This window comes from Eschrichtius robustus, chromosome 1 (assembly GCF_028021215.1).
Source record: "Eschrichtius robustus isolate mEscRob2 chromosome 1, mEscRob2.pri, whole genome shotgun sequence".
Lineage (NCBI taxonomy): Eukaryota > Metazoa > Chordata > Mammalia > Artiodactyla > Eschrichtiidae > Eschrichtius > Eschrichtius robustus.
The window spans coordinates 158,467,054-158,479,907 of NC_090824.1; the positions used below are offsets into that span (position 1 = coordinate 158,467,054).

At 39.3% G+C, this 12,854-nt stretch overlaps 1 long non-coding RNA gene across 2 annotated transcripts; it reads right to left on the reverse strand.

Annotated features, from left to right (window-relative positions):
• Window positions 1-3,459: 3,459 nt before the first annotated feature.
• LOC137760664 (uncharacterized) lies at window positions 3,460-12,643 on the reverse strand. 2 transcript variants are annotated; one of them, XR_011073366.1, is made up of 4 exons: window positions 12,580-12,643; window positions 11,817-11,962; window positions 5,397-5,440; window positions 3,460-4,943 (listed from the first exon to the last, which is right to left on the reverse strand). It is a non-coding gene; the product is annotated as an uncharacterized lncRNA (long non-coding RNA). The 2 variants fall into 2 exon arrangements; XR_011073367.1 differs by having other exon boundaries at window positions 12,219-12,629.
• Between the last annotated feature and the right edge of the window lie 211 nt (window positions 12,644-12,854).

Genomic DNA, 12,854 nt, shown 5'->3' on the forward strand with positions numbered 1-12,854 from the left:
TCCATAGGAACATAATGGGCTTAGAAAGTGGTAAGTGTCCAAAATTTCTATAACAGACTCAATGTTTATGAAATCAAACCTCACAGTTTAAAAGCTAAGGTGTAGCTGATGGAAATCAGGAGTCAGGAAGTGGTGAGTGGAGGTAGAAGGAAGAGGAGTGAGAATATACTTGTACAAAATGGGGAAGAAAGTGATACCATTAGCAATTAATGGAATGAAAAAGGTTAAAATGAAAACAATAGAGGGGAAAAATGATGGTATAATTGGAAGGGGAGGAGGGGGCAGGGAAGATAGATAGTAGTGTGTAGGGGTTAGCTACTGCTGCATAACAAATTACCCCAAAACTCAGTGGCTTAATACAATCATCATTTATTATCACTTAGTCATTTGCAGGTGAGCCAGAGTTCAGCTGATCTAAGCTGGGTCTGGCTAGATGGTTTTGCTTCCCTCTGTGGGTCTACGAGTCAACTGGGAGAGCTTTGCCCCACATCTTTTATCCTTCTGAGACCAGCAGGCTAGCGAGATGCTGACAGAGGTACTTGAGGGCAAACCCTACCGCACAAGCACTTTTCTAATCCCTGCTTGTGTCATGTCTGCGAACATCCCATTAGCCAAAGGACACCACATGGCTGAGCCCAAAGTCAGAGGGTGAAGAGTAGAGGTGGGAGGATCTTCAGAGCCCCATGGCAGTGGGCATGGAGATAGGGAGGGAGTGAAGGACTAGAACCAATGGGGGCAGGAAAGGTGGGTGGTGGTAGAGGTGAACTAAATTCTCATATAGGTGAACTAAATACTACCAAAGCAGAAACCAAGAAACAATACTCCATAGGATGGATGGTATAGTGGTACAAGTCTATTATTTAGAGAACCAAATTAACATTCAGAGAACTAAAAATTGAAACAGGGACTTCCCTGGCAGTCCAGTGGTTAGGAACCCGTCTTGCAATGCAGGGGACGCCAGTTCAAGCCCTGGTCGGGGAACTAAGATCCCACATGCTGCAGGGCAACTAAGCCTGTGTGCTGCAACTGCTGAGTCCACGGCCACAACTAAGATGCAGTCCAGCCAATAAATAAATAAATAAATAAATAAATATTTTTTAAAAAGAAGAAGAAACAGAGTTGTTTCCTTCTGGAGATTAGTATCAAGACGGGGAGGGGTGGGTTAAGGCTTATAAACTTTTTATTTGTTGTTTGAATTTTTAACTGTATGTAATTATTAAAGATATTTTAAATTAATTTTAAAAATCTAAGAACAGACACTGACCACTATATGCAATACACCAGATTAAAGATTAAAAAGAGACAATCTTCCCCCTCAAGAAGTTCACAGTCTTGTGAGGAAGACGGAGCTATAAACGAATAGTGACAATACTGTTCCATAGGAGGACACAGTGCTAAGACAGCACAAAGGAGAAGGAAACTCAGTGCATTAGGAATGGATGAGGGAAGACTTAGCAGGAGTGGGGACTTATGAACTGAGATTTGAAGTACAGGAATTTGAGAACGACCTCTCTCTTGCCCAAAAGCTTTAGAAATGGAAAAACATGTGTTTAAGGCCATAGCTATCCTAGAAAGCAAAGAGGGATACCCTTGGTGGGCGGGTTACTTGGTAAAGAAGGAAGCTACAGACTGAAATATGCTCAGAAGGCTTTTGCACCACTTTTGGGCAAATACCCACAAGAATTGAGAGCAGGGACTCAAACAGATATGTGTACACCCATATTTATAGCAGCATTATTCACAATAGCCAAAAAGAGTAAACAACCTAAGTGTCCATCAATAGACGAATGGATAAACAAAATGTGGTATATACATACAATGGGATATTGTTTAGCCTTAAAAAAGGAATAAAATCCTGGCACATGTTACAACATGGATGAACCTTGAGGACTTTATGCTAAGTGAAATAAGTCAAACATAAAAAGACAAATGTGTCTGTGTGATTCCAAGTATATAGGTCCATAGAGTCGTCAAATTCATAGAGACAGGAAGTAGAATGCTGGTTGCTAGGAGCTGGAGGGAGGGGAGATGGGGAGTTGTTTAATCAGTAGAGTCTCAGTTCAAGAAGATGAAAAAGTCCTGGAGATGGATGGTGGTGATGGTTGCACAACAATGTGAACGCACTTAATGCCACTGAACTGCACGCTTAAAAATGGTTAAAATAATAAATTTGTCCCATGTATATTTTATCCCAATTTAAAAAAGAAAGAAAGAAAGCTATTGTGAAGCTGGGTACAAGCTCTAGAGAGCTCCCAGCCTGGAAGCTTAGTGTGAGAGGGCTGGGCAGAGGATGACTGTCAGTAGGTAATAAGGTGGAGCCCCAGGAGGGGCACATCCCAGTGAGTCAGGAGAGTGTGGAACCCTCAGTTGGAGACGTAAGGCAGTACAGCTAGATATCATTCATATGGGAATAAAACACCAAACAATACACCATGTTCCCATGGCAACACACATGTTTATGTAAACACATAGAAAAAGATCCGGAAGCTTACCACTGACAGTATCTTTGGGGAAAGTAAAGGAGAATTTTAGCTTTCCCTGAATATTTGGGTTTTTTAACTCCAAGAATATATTTATGCATTTATATAAGCATGTATTTATATACAAATAACAAGTTTGGATGAGAAAAGGATGGTGCGCTAGTGTCTTTGTCTTTTTTTGAACTGAAGTATAGTTGTTGTACAATATTATGTTACAAGTGTACAATATAGTGATTCACAGTTTTTACAGTTATTGTAAAATATTGGCTATATTCCCCGTGTTGTACAATATATCCCTGTAGCTTATTTTATACCTAATAATTTGTACCTCTTACTCCCCTACCCCTGTATTGCCCCTCCCCGCTTCCATCTCCTCACTGGTAACCACTAGTCCTCTATATCTGTGTCTTTGTCTTAACCACATATGTTAACCAAAACAACAGTATCTATTTTGACAACATCCACCAAAAGTTTTAGGTACCATCTTGGTTCAAGCTCTATCAATCTTCATAGAGTTACAATTTTTCCCCCCCAGGGACATCCCCTTGACTTTTCACTGGGGAACATATAGTGTGTAAGAATTGTTCCCGCTGCTCTCCACCCCCCAGTCCTCACACCAACACTGGGCATTTTAAATGCAAAACATTGAGGAGCTGCCAGCCTTCTCTGCCTCCACGTCAGACCCACATTTTCCATGCCACAGACAACAGCACATCTCGGCCTCTCTTGAACTCTCTCTTATTTTGATCAAGATGTTTTGTGAGAAAAGTGGAACTAGGAGTAAAGGAGGCATCAGTCCTGACTCAGTCACTTATTTACTGTTCCAAGTTGACATTTTATTTAAATCCCTGTGCTTCTGTTTCCTCGTTTCAAAACTAGTCGTGATAACAATGGCTGTTATCATAGGATTGTTGCAAAAACTAAAGAAGAATACATATATTTAAGATCGTCTGCATGAAAAAAAATAGAAAGGGATATGGAAAATACTCGAGATAGATGCAGATGGAAGGTAGTCTGGGTACAACATTTATTTCTCCAATTAAATTGTAAAGTTGTCCAGGTATTGTCCCCTGCTTCCCCCACGAAGCTTTTAGCCTTCACTTCATTGGTTATCTCGCTTTGGTATGTTATGAAATGCTTGTCCCAGCAGATGGCAGAAGAGAACTGAGTCAGGAAAACCAGCCTGGACATTTCAATGGGCAGAGTGAACCAAGTTAAAGGGTTCACATCTTAATGTGCAGGCTGAAATAGCTCTGGACCTTGATTTCATGATTGTCATTGACCTTTCCTAACAAAGTTGGGTCTGGAAAGTCATGAGGGCAACCACTGTATCAAAAAAATTTCTTCAAGAACATTCTTTCCCTGAGCATCTCCGAGGTACTAGAGACACACAGATGAATACAAAATAGTCCCTGCCCCCAGGGAGTTCAAAGTTAGCGGAAATCAAACAAGGAGATGACAACTTGCATTTTGCAGAGCTGCCCTACCACAGCAACTGTCTGAATGTGACAGGATGCCAGGTTTGGGTTGCCAGCTCATCATCTCTGGCCTCAATTACTGCAGCAACCTCCTAAGAGAACCCCCTTCTAGTAGTAGTCTTATCTCAAGTTCATTCTCAGGGTAAGCTTTCTAAAATGCAAACATAGTTCTACTATACACTGTCTACATAAAAAGATTTAATGGTTCCTCATTGTCCTCATAATAGCACCCATACACTTCATCTTCCTTATAAGGCCTTTTATGATCTGACCTCTGCTTTCCTCTCCTGCTTCATCTCCCCACCTCCATCTCCCATGCAATCTATATATCAACCCAAGAAATTACTTTCAATTTCCCAAATGCTTTTTATTCCCTGCTGGTCTTAGCCCAAGTTGTTTTTCTCTCTGCCTAGAATACCTTAAAACTAAAACCCATTCCCTCTGATCAGTTGTTCTCCTTAATCTGGCTAACTAGTATTTATCCTTTAGGTCTCAGATTAGATGTTATTTCCTTTGGGAAACATTCCCTGATGGTATAAGACCGGGTTGAATAACCCTCCTGGGTACCCCATAGCACTCTCTACTTCCATTTTCCTAGCATTTATCATACTTCTTCATACTAGAAATGTGCGTATCTTCCCCTGACTACTGTAAGCTCCTTGAGGATAGGATTCCCTCTTGTTCAACAATGTATCCCCATTTCTTGGCACAGTTCCTGGTACAGAGCAGCACACAATCAAAATAAATTGAGTAGATGTTTAAATAAATCATAAAACACAGTTGACACCATTCAAAGCATCATAAGATTCTTGGGACCTGAGATTTTAAGACAGTAGATCTTCCCGTGTATGTCAGCCACAATCCCTTTCCATCGAGCTGTCAACCACGCATGCTCAAGACAGGTTGTTTTGGTGCAGATAGGCTGGAGACATGGAGAAGATCATCCAATCAATCTTTTCATCTACAGCAAAGATGTTCTATAAACCTGAAGAAAAAAAAGCAAAGACTTTAACAAAGGGACTACTTGCAGAGTTTCCTTCATGGTAAAGGGAACACACAAGGCTTGGTAAGGTGTCGAGAGCCTAGCAATGGTGAGAAGCTGCTACCACCCCCAGGGCCTCTTGAGACCAGAGGAGGAAATACTGTTATTAAGAGCCCAGTGAGAAAGGAACCCTGGAGGAAGGGCTGTCTAGTGGGAGTGGTACATATGGGAGGATGCAACTACAGCCACAGGACGCCCAAACCGGAACACAGCAGAGAAGAAACACCCAGGTCTCTTTTTATTCCACCATTCATCTCCCTGCCCCCCGTTGGCTCTCGCTGGCTGAAACTGAAAGCCAGCTGGTAAGAGAGCCTGGGTGATGCAGTCCACGGGACTCCGCAGGGCAGAGCATGAATCTGGAAGGGGAGGAAAACAAAGAATAACCCACATCCTTACCTAAGCCACCATCCGGCAGAGCAGGACTGTATCTTCTCTGTGTCCTTGGGAAAATGTAATTAAATATAAAATATAGAGTTTAGTGTTTAATTTTTTCAATCCTTACATACTTTTAAAATACAGAGAGGTCCAGAAATAAATACAACAGACACTCACATACCTACAACTCAGATGTGACACGTGAACTTTTTGTCATGACTGTTTCAGAGTTGATGTTATTGTTTAAGGAAAAAAATTGCAGATAAAGTTAGGAGCCCCCTCTTTTCTCCCTCTAATCCCTCCCCTCTCCCATTTTCTCCTGAGATAATCACTAAATTGGTAGGTATTCCTCCATTCACAATTTTGCTACATACTTTTGTATGCATAAACAATATATAACATTGTTTTATATCAGTTTGTAATTTACAAAGTGGTCCCATACTGTGTATATCCTTTTGAATCTTTTTTTACACAGTCAGCACAATGTTTCTGAGATTTATTTGTGTTGATACATATAGATCTGGTTAGTCTGTTTTAACTTCTATGTGGTTTTCTATTGTTTGAATATTTACATTTCCTGTGTTACTAATATATTTGAATTTATTTCCACCATTCTTATTTTGTGTTTTTTCTATCTATGTTTTTCTTCTCCTTCCCTTTTTTTGCAGGGCAGGGGAGGAAGGGGAGAACCATGTTTTCTTTATTTCATCTGTTTCCTTTAACCATTTAGGGAGTTACAGATTCTATTTCTTTTCTTTCAATTTATTATCTTAATTTTTTAACGTGCATAGTTGACCTAAAGAAAATATTAGGATATTAGACTATTTTAGTTCTGGATTATCCTCTCCCACCTTCCATGTTACTGTTGTCTAGAATTTTAGTTCCACATCTTTAACCACAAAATATAATCATTTAAAATTTTGTTTTTAGTCAAAGTTTATTTATATTTGTTTACATGTTTACTAATTGCCTTGCATCCTACTTCTTTCTTCTGCACTATATTTCCTTCTCTTTTTTTTTATAAATTTATTTATTTATTTATTTTTGGGTACATTGGGTCTTCGTTGCAGCGCGCAGGCGAGCGGGGGCTACTCTAGTTGCAGTGTGCAGGCTTCTCATTGCAGTGGCTTCTATTGTTGCGGAGCTCGGGCTCTAGGCGCTCGGGCTTCAGGAGTTGTGGCACGCGGGCTTAGTTGCTCCGCAGCATATGGGATCTTCCTGGACTGGGGCTCAAACCCGTGTCCCCTGCATTGGCAGGTAGATTCTTAACCACTGCACCACCAGGGAGGTCCCTATTTCCTTCTTCTTAAAGTGCATCTTTTAGTAGTTCTTTCAGCAAGAAACTGTGAATGATTGTTTTAATCATTATCTAAATGTTTTTATCTTTTCAAATGTTTTTTATTTCACCCTCACCCCTGAATGATAGTTTAGCTAGGATAAAATTACTAGACCTAGGGACTTCCCTGGTGGTCCAGTGGTTAAGATGCTGTGCTTCCACTGAAGGGGGCATGGGTTCGATCCCTGGTCAGGGAACTAAGATCCCACATGCCTCGCAGTGAGGCCAAAAAAAAGAATTACTAGACTGAAAATTGCATTCCTTTAGCAGTTTGAAAATACAGTACTATTGCCTCTGGCCTCTACATTTGCTGATGAGAACTCTGCTCCCCACTGATGTACTCGCCTTTGTAGATAATCTGTTTTGTCTCCCTGGTACTTTGTGTTTGTTTGTTTTTGTTCTTTGATCGTTTGGAAATGGTATCAAATTTAAAGAAAATTTGCAAAATAAAAATAGTACTAAAAATATTCATATACCATTTATCTAGTTTCATCCACGATTAACCTTTTACTGTATCTGCTTTATTGTTTGTTCTCTCTCCATACCCATACATACACGTACACACTCACACACACAGCACAAAATTTTTTTTCTGAATCATTTGAGGATAAGTCATGCATATTATGCTCTTTACCCCTAAATACCTCAATGCACATTTCCTTAAAGACATCCTCTTAGATAACTGTCAGCACAGTTATCAACTTCAGTAAGTTTAAAATTACACATTTTTATTTAATCTTTCATTCTTATTCTGATTTTCTCAATTGACTCGGTAATATCCTTTATAGCATCCTCTCCCCTATCCCCAAAGTACACAGTCCAATCTAGTCGCAGTTATTGCATTTAGTTGTGTTGTATCTTTAACCTCCATGAATCTGGACTTTTTATATAGACTTTCCTTATTTTTTATGACATTGAAAGTTTTATTACCTCCCCCTCCCCAATTTGTAAATAGGATGTTCCTCATTTGGGGGTTCTTCTAACGTTTCTTCACTAGATTCATGCTATACATTCTTGCCTGGAAAATTACATAGGTGATGTGTGCTCAAAGTATCACATTCGGAAGCACATGATATTCCAAGAGAGGGAATGTTTTCTCTTTGTGATCTTAATAGAATACGCAGTAAACATGAATTGATTTTATCTTAATTGTGACTCAGCAATGATTCTACAATCTGAAGATTCATATTTAACTAGTGTTTTCATTAAGCTAGACCCAAAAATGTATAAGAAAAAACTACCTTATTCCTTCTTCCAATCTCTTCAAACTTTCTCTGCAGATCCTTCCCCTTTCCTACATGGAATCTCAAATAATAACTTAATAATTGTATTACTTTAGGATAGTCCAATACAATATCAAAACTATAAATTCACTTAAATTCAAGTCATCCTTTCCATGGCTCAAGAAGCAGGCATCTTTGCCCACTATTATTGGACGTGCAGCTCTGTCCCTGGAGTGCAACCACTGCTTGTCACTCTGCTGCCAATCAGGAGCACCTCCAACCATGGTCTCTTGGTTTTGGATTTTTCAGGCATGAGATATATATCTTCCCTAGGATCTTCCAGCTTCAGGAGACACATGTCAAGCTTTCCAGATACCACCATTGAAGTCACTTTCTCTTGGTTTAAAATGAGAGGGAAGCATCTTCCTGCTTCTTCTCTTTGAGTGGTCATAAGAACATAGCATATCAATGACTGTCTCCTAAAAACTCCCTCTGTAAGCCTTTTCATCTTTAACTTTTTATATAGATCTGAAGGAGGCAATTGGCTCATATTGTCAGAACCAGTTTTGCAATATATTCGCATGTCCTGCATTTGTGACCGAGAAGCTACCTTTAAAATCGGGGTGATACTTGTGACCTATTGAACAGTTCTTGATCTTTTGGTCTCAGGAGAAACTAAAAAATGGTCTTATTTTCACATCCAGTTAGCCATGTCATTCATCTCTTCTGGAAAATTCTCAGTCATTATCTTTTTGAATATTGCTTTTCCCAATCCCTTTCTCTCCTCTCCTTCTGGAACTTCAGTTGGACATACGTTAGTCCATCTCATTCTATGATCATTCTAGTCCCATGTCACAACCTCTCTTTCATTTTTTTTCATCTCATAATCCTTTTATGTGGCATTCTGGGTAATTTCCTCAGAAAAATCTTCCAGTTCACTAAATTTTCTTTCAGCTGTGTTTTGTTTACTATTTCACCCATCCACAGAGGGTTTTTTAATTCCACTGACTACTTTTAATAATTAGAAGTTTAATTTGCTTATTTTCGATATATACCTTTCCATTTTTCATAGTGTACCCTTCTTCCATTTTAATTTCTTTTTCTAAAATGTATGTGATTGTTTTAAAGATTCTTATGTTATCATCTCTCTCAGATGAGTACATGATTTTAAGCCCTTAGGGTGCTAATCCTTCCTCATGTTGTACCTACCAACCACCCCACATGGTGGATGGTTTCCTTATGTGAGTTTTTATTTTTTATTGTGAGCTAATACTTACTGAACATCTCATGCACCTGAGGTTATGAAAGTATCCCTTCAGAGTAGTTTGCATTTGTTTCTGTTGACTATTTTAGAGAGTTCATTGGTCTAGGTCCTTCTATCTATAATGAAGTTAGAGAACATTTGGACTCAATACTTACACGTGGCACAGGAATGGGGTTTTACTTTTAACAGAAGACTTTTTTCCTACCCAGAATATCAGGCACAGATAGGCTCCCTTGTTGCTTTTTTTTGGGGGGGGTGGTGGATAACAGGAGGAGTTTTCTAGTTCCCTTTTTTGGAGAAAGCAGCCACTCCCTGCCATCTGGTTATATGCAAGAGGTTCAGTTTAGTTCTTTGTGTCACATGCTTCCTGTCACTGCAAGGGAGTTCAATCCTTAACCCCAAGTTCCTGGGGCCCATATCAAAGTCTGGTCTATCCCTAAGTCACTGTAGCATTGGCTCGTACACTTATTGCTCCCCTTGTGAATTACCCCTTCATTTCTGCTATCTGGTAATCTTTTTTTTTTTTTTCCTTTGAGTTTGCTGTATTTTTACTTTTCCCAATGTTTTCTTTTGCAATTTTTCAATAAGTGAAAAGAATAGTATGCTCAACATTTGCACACCCTTTACTTAGATCTATAGTTAGGGGAGAAAGAGAGAGAGAGAGAGAGAGAAATTGGCTTCCTCTTTATTGAAGTGCCTGTTCAATGTTTTTGTCAACTTTTTCTATTGAACTGTCTTTTTCTTATTGATTTATAAGAATTCTGGATACTGTCAGTTAGGTGTGTGGCCAATGCCTTTTATCATCTGTAGCCTGTGTTTTCACTCCCTTAATGGTGCCTTTTGATATTTAGATGATGTTAATTATTGAAGTTAGATTTATCAACCTATTCCTTTATGATTAATTGGGTTTGGGTCTGTTTTGTTTTGTTTTTTGTTCTTCATAAGAAATTGTTCTTAACCTTTATTCTATGCATTTGCAATAGTAGGTGGGGGTATCTATTAGCTCAGTCCAGCATTTTGCCAAAACTTACCATACAGCTTGTAAAGGAAAACAACAAAGAAAGAGCAATAAACAATCAAGGAGCTTGAAGTTTAGCCCTCATGACACCATCTACAGTATTTGTATGACCTACTGAAAATTACATAACCCCTAGTGTTTAGTTTAGCTGGGACTTCAATCATTTGGTCACCCCATTATGTGTCTCCAAACCAATTAAATATCAATTATTTTCCCAAGGGTTTTGTTAGTTGAAACCTCAAATTTACATCATACTTAATGAGAAAAATATTTTAAGTATATTTACATTTGGATGTACTTCCTAGGGTAGGGGTTGGAGAAGTCTGTTGTCAACATTTTGCAGTTATAATCGATGGAAAAGTTTAAAAGTAAAGAAGAAAGTCCCTTCACTTCTAAAAATCTCAGTTTCCTCCTCAATAGGATGATTATATAATTTATTATCCAAACCAAGACATTTTGATAGTGAAAGGAAGTGCTATTCATTGCTATTCTGGAACAACTGGTATAAACTGGGACTGTCCTCAGCATCTCTGCATGTGGTTGCTCTGCCCATTTGTAAAGTGGGAGAGCTATACTAGATGATCTCAGAGATTTCTCTGGTCTCACATTCTATTACCATAGGAGGGAAAAAAAGGAAATATCTGTATTTCTTTAAATTTACTTCCTACTCTGATAAATAGGGACGTTGTCACTTTTATTATATGGTCTAATTTTTAATAATCTATGCTATAGTGAAAATTTTAATAATTTAGATAAACTTTTAGGTAGAGGAATATGGCTAAGACAGGCTAAACTACCCTTTTGCTTTTTCCCAAAAACATGTAATCATACTCACAACTCCAGCCATGAAGTTTGCTCATCGTGCCTAGTAAGAGGGCCAATCCAGAGTGTTTGGAGTGTTCTCTGTCTCTTGGGTCTATCCCTAGTGAGTTCACTGGGAATCTAAGCCCCTCAAAACCCCAGTTCTTACAGCTGTGTTCTCCATGGTCCAGACACCTCTGGCAACCTTTAAAGTTTCCTCAAAAGTTCCTATGAAATAACGTTAAGTGAAGAAAATAGAAGAGGCACCAAGACCAAAAAAAAGAAAGAAAGTAAGAACGAAAAAAAAAAGGTCAAGAGAACAGAATAAGAAGCCTAGAAACAGACAACAGACCCACCCCCACATAAATGGTAACTTGGAACTTGACAGCAGTGGCATTTCAAACCACTAGGAAAAGAAAACACAATTTAAAATACAGTACTGGTGTATTACTAATCTACTGCTGCATTAAAAAGAGGCTGGGGATGTGGGTATATATATATACATATGGCTGATTCGCTTTGTTATACAGGAGAAACTAATGCAGCACTGTAAAGTGATTATACTCCAATAAAGACATTAAAAAAATTAATTAAAAAATAAAGAAATAAAAATTATCCCCAAATTCAGCAGATTAAAAGAATACACATTTATTATCTCAGTTTCGAGGGGTCAGGAATCTAGATACCACATAGCTGGGTCCTCGGCTTCCAGGGCATCCCTCAAGAAAGCAAGGTGACAGCTGGAGCTGCAGTCATCAACTCAAGGTTTAGCAGGGGCAGGATGTACTCCCAAACTCACCCAGTGGTTGTTAGCAGGATTCAGTTCCTCACAGATATCAGACCAGGGGTCTCAGTTCTTTGCAGGATGTTGAGCAGAAGCCATCCTTGCTTCCTTGTCACGTGTTCCTCTCCACCACAGAATCTGGCTTCATCAGAGCATGCAAGCTGAGAGGGCAAGAAAGGGAGAGAGGAAGTGGCAGCAAGAGAGACGGTCCTAGCAAGGTAGAAGTCACAGTCTTTTGTAACCTAATCACAGGAACATCTCATTACTCTTGTCGTATTCTATTTATGAGAATATTCTCATATCCTCATATTCTAGTCTTGAGGACTAGCCCAGGAGGAAATTACACAAAGGAGCAAGTACCAGGAGGTGGAAAACGTTGGGAGCTATCTTAGAAGTCTGCCTACCACTGGGTCTTACCATCAGTCCAAAATTCCTCTTCCCAGTTTTTCCCAGGAGACCTAGCAATGCAAACCGGACTCCAAATGACCCCTTCTGCTATCCCTAGCTCCATATGTAGCAATCCAGACACACTGATTTCTACTTTCCAAAGTTATTCTTCTATCCTCTACTAGTCACGCAAACTTAGCCTGTGCTTTCAGAAAATGAAAATGGCAGACAGACAAAAGGAAAGCCTATCTAAAGTTAAAAAAAAAAGCATTAAGGATGCTGCCAGTTTCCAAAAGAAATTTTATCCCCTGGTGAAAATAAAATCCTTATTCGGCTTGACCAGTCCGCTTGACCCAGAGCCCAACAAAGGAATTTTCCTGTTCACACTCACTGAAGCCACACTGTCTTCCTGAAAGAGTTACTTGGCCCTAGGCTGTAGCTCAGCTCCTACAGAGGGACTTAAAAGGAAACAACAGTTCTTGGTCCAAAGCAATAAAGAGACAAGTGAGTCATAACAGTCTGGATTCTCCACCAGCATAAGCAGTTCCGTGAATCGCCTCTATAAAAACCCTGCCTTTCTATCCCAAGCTGTTCCAAGTGCCAAAACCTTCCATTCAAGAGTTTTATAACTCAGCCCTGTGCTCACAAATGTCACTGCACATAAGA